General features: G+C 41.8%; 1 protein-coding gene and 1 long non-coding RNA gene across 16 annotated transcripts in view; one reads left to right on the forward strand and one right to left on the reverse strand.

Moving 5' to 3' along the window:
- The window catches only part of GRIN2B (glutamate ionotropic receptor NMDA type subunit 2B), a 291,546-nt gene that overhangs the window by 145,932 nt on the left and 130,020 nt on the right, over positions 1–15,594 (reverse strand). The gene's annotated exons all lie outside the window — the stretch shown is intronic.
- The window catches only part of LOC310743531, a 53,304-nt gene continuing 51,909 nt past the window's right edge, over positions 14,200–15,594 (forward strand). For all 4 annotated transcript variants that reach the window (XR_014539066.1, XR_014539067.1, XR_014539068.1 and 1 more), the window contains exon 1: positions 14,200–14,344. This is a non-coding gene — a long non-coding RNA (uncharacterized lncRNA). The remainder of the gene's footprint in view (positions 14,345–15,594) is intronic.

Raw genomic sequence — 15,594 nt, forward strand, 5'->3', positions numbered from 1 at the left:
GAAAATTGAGGAGAGGTGAAATGGTCCATGGTTCTTACAAATAACCATAGGTCTCTGGCATAGAAGAGGATAAGAAAGAGAGAGCTCAGGAGAGTGAGATTGAATCTAATTGCATCCTTCTTTAGTAATCAATGAGCTAAACAGGTGTCAAAGTCCTACCATACCCCTAAGGGAAAAGGGATTTGTTAGAAATATAAAACGGAAAATACAGATGTGGCTTATTCAAACATTCTTCTGGACTCACCCACTGGGCAGAGAAAAGGCAGTTCATTACCTCCCACAGCAGGATCCAAATAAACAGTGTAATTTGCTTTGGAAAGGGTCAAAAGAAACTGTTCTTATGAGAAGAGAAATAAGTACAAGATGCTCCCTTCTCAATGGGGTTCAAGTGGACAAATCAAGTTATCATATACAGCAGCTTTGATTAAGAAAAGTTTTTAAAGTTCCAGTCTGGACCCTGCGATTATGCTCTTCAGTATGTTCATACATCACACCTTCTCCCCCAACAAAAAAACCCCACAGTGTTCATAATCTCTGCTTGCTTTGTGCAGAATGTGATGCTATACTTGCAAAGAATAAATTGGTTGTTGCTTTACTCTTCTTTATGATGCCCCTAATAACATTAGGGCAGTGAATTGGGAGATGTGTAAGGGGGGGAGTTTCGTTATTTCATTAATTTCTGTTCTTAAAATCTTCAATGCTTTTGTTTTCCATTCTTTAGAATAACATTAATTTCATTATAAATTTCAACCATTTTCATTCTTACTCATATTTCATTCTCGGTTTGATGGGAGACCCAGCTGCTCTTCTGCTGCCTATAACTTTTTGTGTTTTCTATTCAAGTGGCACAATCTTTTCAGTCCCCATCAAATGGATCTGACCTGTCAAATTTCAGGTGTATAGGAAATACGGTTCTTACTTTATAAGCAATTAAACTGGGCATTATATACATAGAATAACTCCTATCTGAACTATTAGGTATGGCAGAAAGTAGCAAGGCATCAAGCCAAGACTGCAGATTTTGGCACAATGGACAAACAGCTACAGGTAGACCCAGGCACCCAAAGAGGTAGAACCAGGTGGCAAGCTAAAACAATAGACATTGAGAAGGCACTGATGGAGGGATCAAGCAGCCAGAACTGGGAAAGAGACTTTAAGCAGCAGGTTTTGCAAAGGTATAGGAGTGACTAGGCAGGTAAAAAATGCTTATTAAAACACTACAGCAAAGCCCTGTGAAACACTAAGGAGAACTCTCAAATCAGACTACCGGTAATTGTAGTTATGGTATAAATGAAGAGAAAAACATTTTCACTAATTGGCAGAAAATGGCAAGGGGTGGGGCATGCAAACCTTGTGGAACAAGATATCTCATAATCTAGGTGTGTCCATTGAGAAGGCCCTTTCTCTTGCCCCAACCAATTATGCCCCCACCACAGGTGGGTCACCAGATCTTAGTAGGAGGGCACGTTGGTATAGGGGGAGGAACCTCTTAGGTACCCTGGACAAAAGCCATGTAGGGCTTTACAGGCCATTGCCAAGACTTTGAATGTGTTTATTCTTTTATTACCAATATTTGTATACTGCTTTTTACCAATGTGTGGTCACAAAGCAGGTTGCAAAAATACTCAATAAAAAAACATCAAAGTAATGATAAATATTTTAAACTGTAAAACACAAGTTAAATTATAATAGATTCCCTGAACAGTCATACTATGAAAGCACAGCAAGCACTCCTGTAAACTGATCACCATAAGTCCAGGTGAACATATGTTTTGAGCTAGAGAAAGAAGCTCACAGAAGAAGTAGCCAGCCATTCATGCCTCCGGGGAAAGAGGGTTCCCCAACCAGACTGCAGCTGTTGAGAAGGTTCTATCTCATGCTTCCACAAAGCAACAGCATGTACCCAGGGGATAGCAAGATGTGCCTCCACCAGCCAGAAAGGCCACACAGGCTAGTAGAGTCACAGGTGAATTGTGCCCTGAAGTATACTGAGAACCAGTGAAATGGGTAGATGTGACATGATCCCATGGGCAACTGCCCACTAACATCCTTGTTGCCTCATTCTGGGATAACTGAAGCCTCTTAGACTGCATTGCACTTATCTAAGGCAATATTATTATAAGACTATAAAAAACAAAAGAGACCTTCATTTACCAAAGGTTGATCAGTTGATTCAGTGAGAAATGGGTGACCGAGGTGGAACCTGCACCAAAATGTTGCAATGCATCCTTCCTCCTTAAAAAGAGTGTTCCTCTTCAGGGTTCCGAACAGACCTTCCACCCAAGCAAATCATTCCATTTTCCCCGCTCCCCCGCCAGGTTCCATTTTTCTTCTTCTACAACTTTCAAATGAGTTTTAACCACGGGAATGGCATGTTAACAATGCCCCTGTAATGAATGAGGGTCTGTGTTTCTAGTAAGCAGAGAATATTAAATTTTGGCCAAAAAAGAGAGAAAAGTAATACAATCCAAATCACAAAATTTGTTATTCTAGCCTATAAGGTTCCAGCAGAGAAACTTTATAAACACCAGCCGAAAGCAATCATTTCATCTTGGTACCCATTAGTCTTTTCAAATACACTTCCATTATGAGACAGTAAAGACTGGAAAGGAATCAGGGAAATTTACTAGAAGCCTTTCTTAAATTTGTGAAATCTTTTGTGTGTCTCCAGAAAACCTGGATGTCCATTCTTCTTCTAATACTAAGGCGCTGCTCATTAATTACTTTCTATTAAATTATTTGCAGGGAACGTTTTTGCCGGAATCCAACTTCTCCCCCTGAAGGTTTTAGCTCAGTAGGCTAAAACCTTCCACGAATGATACATTAGTACATCATTCTTAGAATAATTCTTGAAGTTACCAAGGGACGAGAAAGTGGATTTGTGGGCCCAGGTGCTGTGAGCCTGAGGCTACTAGGGCATGAGGGGAATGGGAGGCGTGAAAGCAACAAAAATGAGATGATAACAGCTTGGGATCGAAATGACCACAACTTTATTGACTAGTAGACTTTATTGACCAGTAGACTTTGGCATAGACATTGGGCATGTATCCTGAATCAAATAGCCCAACTGCTGGCTGATTACTTCATCAGGGGCAATCCTCGGTTAAGGATCCCCCCCCCCCCATGACGCAAATTAAATAGAACAATCCTGCCAGGTTACAATTTGGGGAGTTTTGTGGACCATTAGTCTCTGTCTGGGCCTTCAGACAGAAACCTTCCCCTCAACCCCTTTACCAAGGTACCCTGAAATTTGAACCTGGATAATGACAATGTCTTTTTTCCGCCAAAAGTTGTGAAAGTTGCTATGAGGAAGGCATAGCCCCCAGACAGGTCCAATTTGTCTGCAGGCAAATTCCTCCCTGGCCCTGAATACGGCAACCAATTAATTCCACAGCAAGGCCATACACACACACTTTTGGGCAGAGCCACAATGTACAGGGTGGGCAAGTGAGACGTCCAGTGCCAACTGCACTACTTGCTCCCAGCACAGCCAGTTTATATGCTGTGAAGGTGGATCTGAGTAAAGATTAGCTTCACCTGGTCCATCCCCAGAGCCTCACCTCTCAGAAAGGCCATGATTGGCCAATTCAAATTTTGGTAGGAAGTCCCATCAACCTCCCACAACCAGTTGAGGGCAACTGACAGCATCACAATTGCCACTGCCATCAAAAACTGTAAGTGGTCTTTTTCTCTCTTTACCTCTCTGTACCTTGGGTTACAAACGCTTCGGGTTACAGACTCTGCTAACCCAGAAGTAGTACCTCGGGTTAAGAACTTTACTTCAGGATGAGAACAGAAATTGTGCTCCAGCGGCGCGGCAGCAGCAGGAGGCCCATTAGCTAAAGTGGTACCTCAGGTTCAGAACAGTTTAAGAACAGACCTCCAGAACGAATTAAGTTCTTAACCCGAGGTACCACTGTATTTTTAGAAGTTTCTTAACAAGTCCAATCTTACCATGATAGCTAACTGCTCTAAGGTAGAAAGGGCACTATCCTTGGAGACTCAGTTAGATTCTCTTCAAGAGTGTCTCCAATAGACAACTTCAGCTCAGTATCTTCTCTTAACTAAAGTTTCATCCCACTAATAAAGTCCTGATCAGACCTCTTAGAAAGTACAAAATGCCCTTGCTCAACTTCTGTTTGGGGCTTTAACCTGAGTCAACTGCTAGGGCTCAGAAGTGGAGATCTAATCATAGCCTTGAATACTCAAATAAAGTAAGATTCCTTTCTTCAGCAAAAAAGATATGAAATGGATGGTAGGTTCTGCAAAAGTAAACAAGAATTCTGAGCCATAGACAAATAAAGTCTCAACAGCTTTTATATATCCACATGTTCAGGATTTCACTGAAGCAAGCTGCTCAGATGGTAGATAGCTATCAACTTACTACTGCAAGTAAAAAAATATCCATTGATGGGGAAAACCACCAAGCTGATTTGAAGAGATTGGAATACTGATTCATGACGCATCTTCCCTTCTTTATCACTTTGGCCAGTAGCAGCCAATTAAGAGCAGCCAGGTACTTGAAGGCCCAAAGGATCTTGCTGGTCCACCAAACCCAGAAATCTTCTTACATTATCATAAATTAAAATTACATTGACTATAACTTGGTCATGTCCATTTTATGTATAAAGATGTATCTATAATTTATATACATTTATATACACTCTTCATAAATTTCTTCTCATAATGTTTTATTTCCTATTTATCAGCTGGTTGTTGGTAACTTGGGAAGTGCTGCGTAAGAGCTTTTGCAATAATTGGCAATCAGCTGATTGAAAATGACTGCAAAATCACTTTCCTCCAAACCCCATATTTTCCTGCTCCACACCTGATGTCAGGTGTAGGGCAAGTGGGTGTGGTTTGGCTGACCTCACTAGACAAATAGGGAGGACTGGCCAAATAACAAGCTGGAGATTCCACACTGCTGTTTTACAGGGTGTCTCTTTTTCACTGGCTGCTGCAGGGATCTGTGCAAAAGTGACACTAGAGATGACTATAAATTGTAATGGCAATACCCTGATTTGATAATTCTATTATTCATTTTACTGCTTTTTAGCCCCTGTTTTATTGCTTGTTTATCCTCTACTCTGGTTTTTATTTACTGTGCTTTATATACATACTGTTTTCAGGAGTTTTATTTGCAAACATGATTTGTTTTACCCTTTGAGCCTTTCCTAATTTTTGCATTGGCATTTGACCTCAAGCAATAAAAGTTTTATTTGAACTGAAATAAGCTGTCATTCTATACTCTGTGGCTACTGAGCATGCTCAGTCTTCATTGGGCTGCTACGATTTTTATTTGATTTTGATTTTTTTACTTCTGAAAAACTTGGGGTTCCCCTGAGCAAGCACACCTTATTTCTCAGTGATTATAATCCTACTACTGGCTACAGTCCTATGTTTGTTATTTGAAGCAGTAAATGAAAACAATATTTCAAGATATATGTAGAGGAGAACATAGGCTCTGAGCCTGACTAATAAAATTGTGAGAAGAAATTGCAGAAGTCTGATGGCTGGCAACATTCCATTTTTAAGGGCTCCTGACCCAGGTGGGTTCTGACTGATAGGTGACTCTGACCAGCAGTACACAGCCAGGTAAGGTGCGTTTATTGCCTTTTGGAAGTTAGAAGATGGGACTGTCACAGTGCTAATGATTGCTGGAGTTACCCAACTTCCCTGCCAGAAAGAGATTTCCACAGCTTGTGGGCAGCTATGTGGTCTGCCCACCCCTAGGGAATGGAAGGTGAGCGAACTGTAGGTTTATAAAGTGACAACCACACTCCCCACTATGATTTCCTCATTCCCATTATCATACTTTGCCTGATATGCCCACAAATTTGTCACGCTATGCCACTCATCCTCAAATCCCCTAAATTTTGTTCAGCCTTTTGCCAGTTTGGAGTGGTAGAAAGAAGGAGAGAAGAACATTGTGGAATTTGAGTCCCGATTTAGATATTCAGTTTTGTTACTATGACAACAGTAGCAACAAAGTCCATTCCAAAGCAGCTATTGAGGGCTCTCAGTGCATCGTTACATTCTTTAGTTGCTACCAGCCATTGTCAGGACACGCCACCAATGACTGATTGTGTGTGCATCCCCTGAATAATGCCACTTGTGCACAATTCCCTCTTCATGGAAGGATTATGTGCACATTCTCCATGAGACCTAGTGAATGTGCACAGTAACCAGTTATTATGCAAACTGCATTCAAATTCTATTCATTTGAACACACACACATAAACACACATATTCTCTCTCTCTCTCTCTCTCTCTCTCTCTCTCTCACACACACACACACACACACACACATAGTATTACAAAGACATTCATTTCCCTTCCTACCAGTTATCAGTACTTGTCTGCTGGAATTCATTTTAACAACATAAGAAAAATCAAATCTTAGGAAATATATCATAGAATCATAGAATTGTAGAGTTGGAAGGGACCCTGAGGTTCATCTAATCCAACCCCCTGTAATACAGGAATGAGGATTGAACCTGCAAACTTTGTGTTATCAGCACCACACTCTAACCAACTGAGCTATCAGCAAGGCTTTATGTGATGCGAGTTGGGAGGAAGTAGACTGCATGATGCTTGGATCCTGGGTTAAAATCTAATGGAAGATTCCATCATTGAATTAGCCAGGCAAGGGTACTCATTTCCACCTAAGTACAGTCCTTTGTCTAACAAAGGAAGCTGCTCTGTGCCAGAGGGGAAATGGGTAGGTGTACCTGGCTGGTAGTGAGAAAGACAATAGCCTGATCTGAGTTGTGTGGCAGCTGGGCTAGATGCAAACAGAAGCCAGAGAATGAGAGCCATGCTTGATTTCTGCTGGAATCCAAGGCTGTGGCTGTGGGAGAAGCAAGACCCTGTTGGAGTGTCAATGCTGTGAGCTCCTCCATCTTAGGCTCAGGTTGTACATATGTGTGAATAAACCATGTATCATAAAGACACCACAGTCTTCACTGTTCCTCATTCCAAGAAAAATGAATCCTCAGTAAGTGCCTGGAACCCCTGGAATCTCTCACCACTTGGAGACTGGAGTGGCATGCAACACTACATACAACTGTCAACACCTGCTTGTGTTTCTAGCTTTTCCAACTGAAGATGCACTGCCAGCCAGTCTGCAACCACTCTCATTTTCAGGTTCCAGGACGGTTGCTCTTATGTACACCTTCTCACCAAGGGGGAACACTTTTCTTTTCTTTTTCAGAAGACAACACGATTTCAGTCTAACTTTCTGTAGTAGATCATACAGTCAAAAACCAGCTAAGCAGAAGCTGGAAGAGAGACCCATTTGAACAACATTTTGCCAAGCAGTCACAAGAATTGAGTGATATTTATTATGCCTAAAGGTAAAGGTAAAGGGACCCCGACCATTAGGTCCAGTCGTGGCTGACTCTGGGGTTGCGGCGCTCATCTCGCTTTATTGGCCAAGGGAGCCGGCATACAGCTTCCAGGTCATGTGGCCAGCATGACTAAGCCGCTTCTGGCAAACCAGAGCAGCGCACGGAAACGCCGTTTACCTTCCCGCCGGAGCGGTACCTATTTATCTACTTGCACTTTGACTTGCTTTCGAACTGCTAGGTTGGCAGGAGCAGGGACTGAACAATGGGAGCTCATCCCGTCACAGGGATTCGAACCACTGACCTTCTAATCGGCAGGTCCTAGGCTCTGTGGTTTAACCCACAGCGCCACCTGCATCCCTTTTATTTATTATGCATAACTAGCAGCTATTCAGTAGCAGGCAGCTGACATCTTGGTACTCAGCATCATGGGCTGTTCCCTGAAAACGTGTGTAAGACCACAGTCCTAAAATCTTCCGTTGGATCTGACAGATTTAACATTCAAAGTTCTTGAGTTCACAGTTACCCAAAACAAGCAGACTATTTTGTAGGGAGAACATAATAAAATGGATTTCCTGTGCCTGGTCTCAGTCTCCTCCCACTACAGTCTCTTTAACGTACACTACAGATGCTCGTGTGGGAAGTTGGAAGGAAGGTTTAAAGTGGCTTATTAAACTGAACAAGCTGCTCAGATTTTGTCTTTCAAACTAATGCTGTAGCTGCTTCTGTCCTAATCATACTAACCTGAGTCATGTGCAAATCTCAGTAAGTAGAACAGGCTGACATTATAAAGTGAGACTTGCTGGTGCTGACCAGCAATGTGCCTTGGCCACATTTAGTCAGAAGTGTCCTTGGCTTTGTTCAGTGTGACTTACTTCTGGGTAAACAGATTGCAACCACAGTTGTGCAAAAGGGAGTGGGAAACAATGAATGGTGCTGGTTTCTTTGGCATTTAACTTGACCTCATTACACCTGATATTTTACTTGCCAAAAAAACCAAACCATTTTGTGCATTTTAACTTCAAGCTCACCCATGGAAAGCAAATTTCAATACTATATGCATGAGTACTCACAAAAACTAAATGTATGCATGCAAGTGTTGAAGCCAAAATTATCTCCCTTTTTCATTCAACAAAGGAACAGAATTCATACTTTATGACTAAATCTGCCCGAACTAAAAACCAGGGCTAAAGTTTGAATATTGTCAACATATCAAGTTGGTGTTGTTTTGTTTAAAAAAATGATATCAGTAGAAGGAAGATAAGATAACTGTTGCGTGTGCCATAAACAGAAGCACAGTTTATTTACTGCATAGCCAGTATCCAAATCAAATGATACAGCAAGGCTTTTCAAATAACCCAGCCATAACCACCAAATAATGGTGCTGCATGCCCCAGTGACAAAGCATGCTGTGACTCAAGCACAGGCTTTTAGTGTTGTGACACCAGCTCTCTAGAATTACCTTGCCCTAGAAGTGAAGCAAACCCCACAACATTATGTTTTGGACATTTGTTGACAACAGTTCTTTTCTCCCAAACCTTCCCAAATTAGTCTGCTAGATTTCGGCAACTTTTAATTCCTTTTGGATTCTTTTTTAAAGCACTGTTTTATTATTTGCATTACGTTTTATATTCTATTTTTTACTACCATTCAACGCAGAAAAGTTTATAATTTCTGCACTAGTCAATAAATAGATAAATATCAAAGGATAATTATATCTAATAGTACCATTCCAGCAAAATGTGTTTTAGGCTGACAAATAGTGTGGAAGAGAGAATAATAATAATTTATTATGTGTACCCCACCCATCTGGCTGTGTTACCCCAGCCACTCTGGGCGGCTTCCATAGAAACCAAAAATACACTAAAATATCACACATTAAAAAATTCCCTGAACAGGGCTGCCTTCAGATGTCTTCTAAATGTCAGGTAGTTGTTGTTCTCTTTGACATCTGATGGGAGAGCGTTCCACAGGGCGGGTGCCACTACCGAGAAGGCCCTCTGCCTGGTTCCCTGTAGCTTTGCTTCTCGCAGTGAGGGAAGTGCCAGAAGGCCCTCAGCGCTGGACTTCAGTGTCCGGGCAGAACGATGAGGGTGGAGATGCTCCTTCAGGTATACTGGGCCGAGGCCATTTAGGGATTTAAAGGTCAACACCAACACTCTGAATTGTGCTCGGAAACATACTGAGAGCCAATGTAGGTCTTTCAGAACTGGTGCTATATGGTCTCGGTGGCCACCTCCAGTCACCAGTCTAGCTCACACATTCTGGATTAGTTGTAGTTTCCGGGTCGGTCACCTTCAAAGGTAGCCCCACGTAGAGCGCATTGCAGTAGTCCAAGTGGGAGATAACTAGAGCATGCACCACTCTGGCAAGTCAGTCCGCGGGCAGGTAGGGTCTCAGCCTGCATACCAGATGGAGCTGGTAGACAGCTGCCCTGGACACAAAATTGACTTGTGCCTCCATGGACAGCTGTGAGTCTAAAATGACTCCCAAGCTGCGCACCTGGTCCTTCAGCGGCACAGTTACCCCATTCAGGACCAGGGAGTCCTCCACACCAGCCCATCCCCTGTCCCCCAAGAACAGTACTTCTGTCTTGTCAAGATTCAACCTCAATCCATTAGCCACCATCCATCCTCCAACCGCTTCCAGGCACTCACACAGGACCTTCACTGCCTTCACTGGTTCCGATTTAAAAGAGAGGTAGAACTGGCTATAAGATATAAGGGTGATATTATGTGTACATCATCCCACAAAAGGTGTCTGCATCCAGCGTTAAATGCACATTATCATACTGTGTCCACACCCATGCTCAGAACAGGCTCTTGAAATCAGTGAATGTAACTTGGATCAATTGATTTCAATAGACCAAGTCTAATTAAGCTCCTCCTCCAGTACTATAATTATCTTAGGGCCTATCCACAATTTTCCTGTGATTTCAAGTCATGGGTCTGAGAGGTTTCAGGTTTTTGTCCCACTACTTTCCCTGGGAAAACCCACTATTTACTGCAGAAAATCTGCAGAAAACTTGATTGACATTTGTTCCAATTCGGCAATAAACAGCAGGGTTTCCCAGGGAAAGTAGCTGGACAAAAAAAAACAACCCTTTCAGATCTGTGACTTGAAACCACTTGAAGTCACGGGACAAATTGAAGTGCAGATGGAGCCTTAGTGTTCTATGGATCTAAAATGAGTTCCAGGTGCCAAAAAAACCCTGCATTTGTTCTTATATGTAGGGAAACAAGTTCCCAGTCCCTAGTTTAGTGAGATGTGCAGAACAAGCTCCAGACTCACACACTTTCCTCCCCTTACCGCCTCCTGCCAGGAGAGGGAATTCAGCAGTGATAATTTCCCTGAACCTCAGCTTCTTGTGTAATTTAAGATGACTACACAGCAAACTGAGATTCAGAGAAACTAGGATAAGGGGAGGGGATGGAATACATGGAAGCTCAAGGTTTACTACAGCTCCTTCTTGCTCCTACATGTCTCGTTTAACCATGGTTTAGCATGAAGTGCAAAGGGGATGTTGTGTAGCTTTTATCAACCCAATATTTTTCAGGTGCTGCCGCCACTAGCCCCACAAAAATTGTGTTATTTAAACTTCCAAAAGAAGTTGCTGTAAGTTTGGGGTCTTATTTTAAATTCTCTAGGCAACTGCGATACACAGTAAGAGGTCAGGAGGAAGAAAGGGACAAAGATGGAGAGAGCTGTAAATAATGTCATGAGCCGTTGCTGTAAACAAACTGACCGCTAAAAAATGGCAGGGGATCTAGTTGAATTGAAGATGCCCCCTGCAGAGAAAGAGATGCTACAAACACTGCAGGGAGAAACTAAAAAGGAGGACTTTAAAAGGCAGAAGGGGAAGGCTTTGAAGCCCTTACTCCGAGCATCAAACAAGGGTAATGGCCTGGGTTTGGCTAGCTTGATTGCAAGGACCTTTAACAAAACAGTTTTAATGTTCCTTGAATGTTTATGGATGGTGCTGGGAAGGATCAATTCCTCTGCAGCTGTGGGGGGCTCAGACCTGGGCTCTACTACAGCATCTTGGCTGTGAAATCTGGAAGACCCGCTCTGTGCCTAGGAGGGCAGGGCCCTGATGGACTCCAGCTACAAAAGCTGAAGCTGCTGAAGAGGCTGGAGAAATCTTCGCTTTCTCTTAGTGCAGTCCCAGGTAATATTTTATTCTCTAGCTAATGATGCCGTTTTAAATGTGCATTTTATATTTGACTTCCTTGGTAGTGTCTTATTTTGAAATCTTTTAAGATAATGTTTTAGTCTCCTGTTAATTAGGTTGTTTGAATGTATGCTTGACTTTCTTCAGTAATGTTTTGTTCTGGATTGTTTTATTTGATGTTTTAATGTAGGTTGCAAACCACCTTGAATTTTTTTTCTTACATATAAATCAGTATAGAGATGAAATGATTGATGATAATAATAATAATGTTTGAGAGGAAAACAGCAGTTTGGAATTTAAGATGCCTGCTTCAAATTTTCGTTGGGAATCTGGTGCTGTCTACTTATAGGTATGTGTGCTTGCTTGCACTTATGCTCTGCTTACATATTTGTAATTAAGGCAAACATTGCAAGGACACCAAAGTCTCCAGGTCTATCTCAGCCAAAGGTAGAGGTGGGGATCAGATTGTATAAAGTCCTTTCTGTGTGAAACACATTCTCTAAGACAGTAGTGTTGATGTGGCCTTTGAAGTAGCTACTGAGATAATTCTGAAAGCATGCTGCAAATGCTATGTATTTTTACTGTTACATCCATGGCTCCACTGACTGCATTCCAAGTGGAAAGGAACAAAATCATCATCAGTCAGATGAATACAGTCCTCTTTCCCAAGAGCATCATTTTAATTCTGAAACTTTGTCTCCTCCCTTCCCTTCCTTTTCCCCCCCTTTCAGACCCCTATTCCAAGGATCACTACCCTACCCTTTTCAACAAGAGAGAGAAAATGAATTGCTGCATGCAGAGGGAAAGGTTCTTGCCAGAATGTGATTTGCCTTATTTTCTGCAAGCAAAAGCATGGAGGGGAATTGTCCAAATTAAGTTGCTTGATTACAAAAATTAATCTTGTCACTTAGTGTCCCTGTTCCACAGAAAAGGGCCTTTGATTAGCCTCCTTGTTTCAGAATATTACAAGCAGAAGGCAATTTTCCAGACAAGGATAGGAGAAGGCGAGAGTGAAGGGGACAAGGCCAGACAGCTGATTCCAATGCCCAAGACATTCCGCACACGTGATACAGGCCATCCTTCAGAATGAAAAGGTATCGGTGAACACAGCCAAGGAAAACGGGAGATATCTGTGAATGCTTTCAGTTCTTTCCAAAGATGTCTGCAGCACCCTGAGCCTCTGTATTTTGCAAGACGGATTCAAGTGCATTCTGGATATTTAGGTTTGCACATTTAAAGCAGCTTAAAGCACTCTGTTACCTTAGTGGAACACATCTATTTTATTTTTAAAACGGACAATTTGTGGTTTGGAAAATGACTGGGAAGTGCATTTAAAAATGTGAGATGTACAAAAGTCTAATGGAAGATATGTAAACACCCTGCACATCATGAAGAATGCAGGAAGAATGCTCATTGTCATTTAATTGCCCCATAAACAAATCAGAGTGAATGCTCAATAAAGTGTAGTTTGTGCAAGCAAATCAGGATGAATAAACGGGACATCTGGAGATGCTCACAGTCAGTGATTCCTCTTATGGTTTGCACACAATTAAATTACAACGTTATTCCTAGTGATGTCAACAAGACTTATATTTTGGGGCTCAGAAATGCAAGTCTTGTGGGCTCATAAAGTCTGCCTCAAACACAAGGTGAGTCCTACAGTCTTAAATTATTCTATGTCTTGAATTTTAATCTCTCTCTGTTCTTCTTCTTCATCATCATCATTTATTATTCATACCCCGCCCATCCAGCTGGGTTTCCCCAGCCACTCTAGGTGGCTCCCAACAGATTAAAAACAAAATAAAATATCAAACATTAAAAACTTCCCTAAACTGGAAAACAGGGAAAGGGAGAAGGAATTCTTTCTCCCCACCACCCTGTTTCCTGTCTCTGCCTTGCTGCAACGTATCACACTGGGCAGCAAGAAGTCCCTAGGAAACGTTATTTCCCCCAAAGCTAGTGCAATATCAGTCACTCCCATGCCAGGTGTTATAAAGGAAAGAGGTGGCAGAAAGACAGCCCTTCATTCTCATTGCTTGCAAATGCTGCAGCGGTAATTGCAGCTCCCACCACAGAGGGGAAGGGAGGCCTCCTACTACCTCCCCTTTCACTACTTACTGCAGTTTATCCCTACTAACAGAACATCACCAGTGCAGCTATAGATCAGCCATAGAAGAAAGGTCTTACAGCCTTTCTGAAACTCTAAAAAGGGGGTGGATTTCCTAGCCTCTTCAGGAATGATTTTCCAGAAGGACATTCCAGAGTCTGGAGCCACTACTGTAAAGGCCATGATTCTAGCAGTTTCCTGTACTAACCTGTTGCATGGATAAGATAGTGTAGCAAGTTGGGCATGGCACCTCCCTTCTGCCACCTCCCCTTGTATGGAATCAGATTTAGAGGAGAAGGAGGTTTAGTCTCCTTTAATTATCCTCTCTCCCAAGCCTGCTTTCTCTCTCCTGATCACTCTACCATCTCCCAGCAGCTAGACTTCTCTTTGTACTCCCCAACTTTCAGCCTGCCTCCACCATTAAATGCTTGCCAGAAGACTTGGCAAGTATCTGCTACCCATCTTTGAGACAGCCAGGGCTTGCAGCAAAGGATGCAGCAGCTCCGTTCCTATAGCAACAGAATATCTCCTCCCACCTGCGTTCCTGTCCAGTTCTGCCCTTCCAAGATACTGGCTCCATTACCAGGGCAACCAGCTTGTTGGGCCACCAAGTTAGGTGTGGCTTGCTGGCAATGTCCACAGGGATTCCTTCTGACCCCAATCTGGCCAGCTCTTGTGGGTGAACTTAGTCCCCAGCAGATGGTAAACAGTGCCTGGCAGGTGAGCTTATATAGGGACAGATATGGGAGTTCTAGCCTGTGAATGGCCTTTAAAACTTGCTGTAAGGAGGGAGAAGGCCTGCACACAAAGCCTAGCCTTTCCTTTCAAGTAACAGGCTGGGTCCAGAAGAACCCCTAGGCACAAATAGGATAACTGTAAACCCATTGATGATAAGCAGGCTTATCTTTTCCACACCATAGTCATTCCCTTCCAACATCACCTTCACCTTTTGAATTTAATTTCAGTGGGTTCCTCCTCATCCACTTAACCAAAGGGCTAGTATCTGGTACACTTTTTCAAGAGTTGTTTATCTGTTTGCTGTGCACTTGGACACCTCTTAAGATAACCAAATTCTGCATGGTTTTTGAGATCAAGGCAAAGGTCTTATCTATGCTTGGATACAGTTAGATGACATTTTGAATCAAGATGGCAGACTTAACCTTTCAAATGAGCACTGGCATCATTATTATTAGTATTATTATTATTATTATTATTATTATTATTATTATTATTATTGGTTTCTTAGAATTCCTGAGCAGCACCAGGTATGAGGCTGATAGTTAATAATACCAAACAGCTGAGATTTCTAACAATTCTGCCTTAAATGTAACATATAATACTTTTTAGGCAATTGCATAAATTTAAGAAGGTTTTTATTTATATGTCTGCCATCCTTCATTTTAATAGCAGATTCTAAGGCTAAAAAGCAAATCAGTTGATGTTCTTAAACATGTCAAAACAAGTTAAGAAATTAAGTCCATGCATTCAATTAAAATTATCCTATTCAACAATTTTTTAAAAGCAGTCTCGAAGTGGGAATGCTAATTTTGATGATCTGATTTACAGTACATTTTTCACTAAAAGAACTATTTTGCATTATGGTCTCAATTTCCCTTTTGTTTGACACATTATGTTGAAACTTTCAGAAAACCATACTATTTTTGTCCTATTTAGTAATCAGATTACTGGGAATTTGTGGAAACAAGGATATTATATGAATAGCCCCGTGAATGATTTGATTCACTTGCAGAATTTTAGAATATGCATATATGTGTTTACTGCCATAGATGTGTTTTTACTGCCAGTTTTAGTACATGATCACTGTTTTTCATAAGTGTTCAAATTACTGTATTCTCTCCTGCTTTTCTCCATCAACAATGTTCACAAAAGAATGCATTTGTTTGGTATAGGTAGCTGAAAATGATTGATATAAAAGTTGAGTGAATATTCTGACTGTTTCTGGTAGGTGT

This window comes from Podarcis filfolensis (genome assembly GCF_964270895.1).
Source record: "Podarcis filfolensis genome assembly, chromosome: 10".
Lineage (NCBI taxonomy): Eukaryota > Metazoa > Chordata > Lepidosauria > Squamata > Lacertidae > Podarcis > Podarcis filfolensis.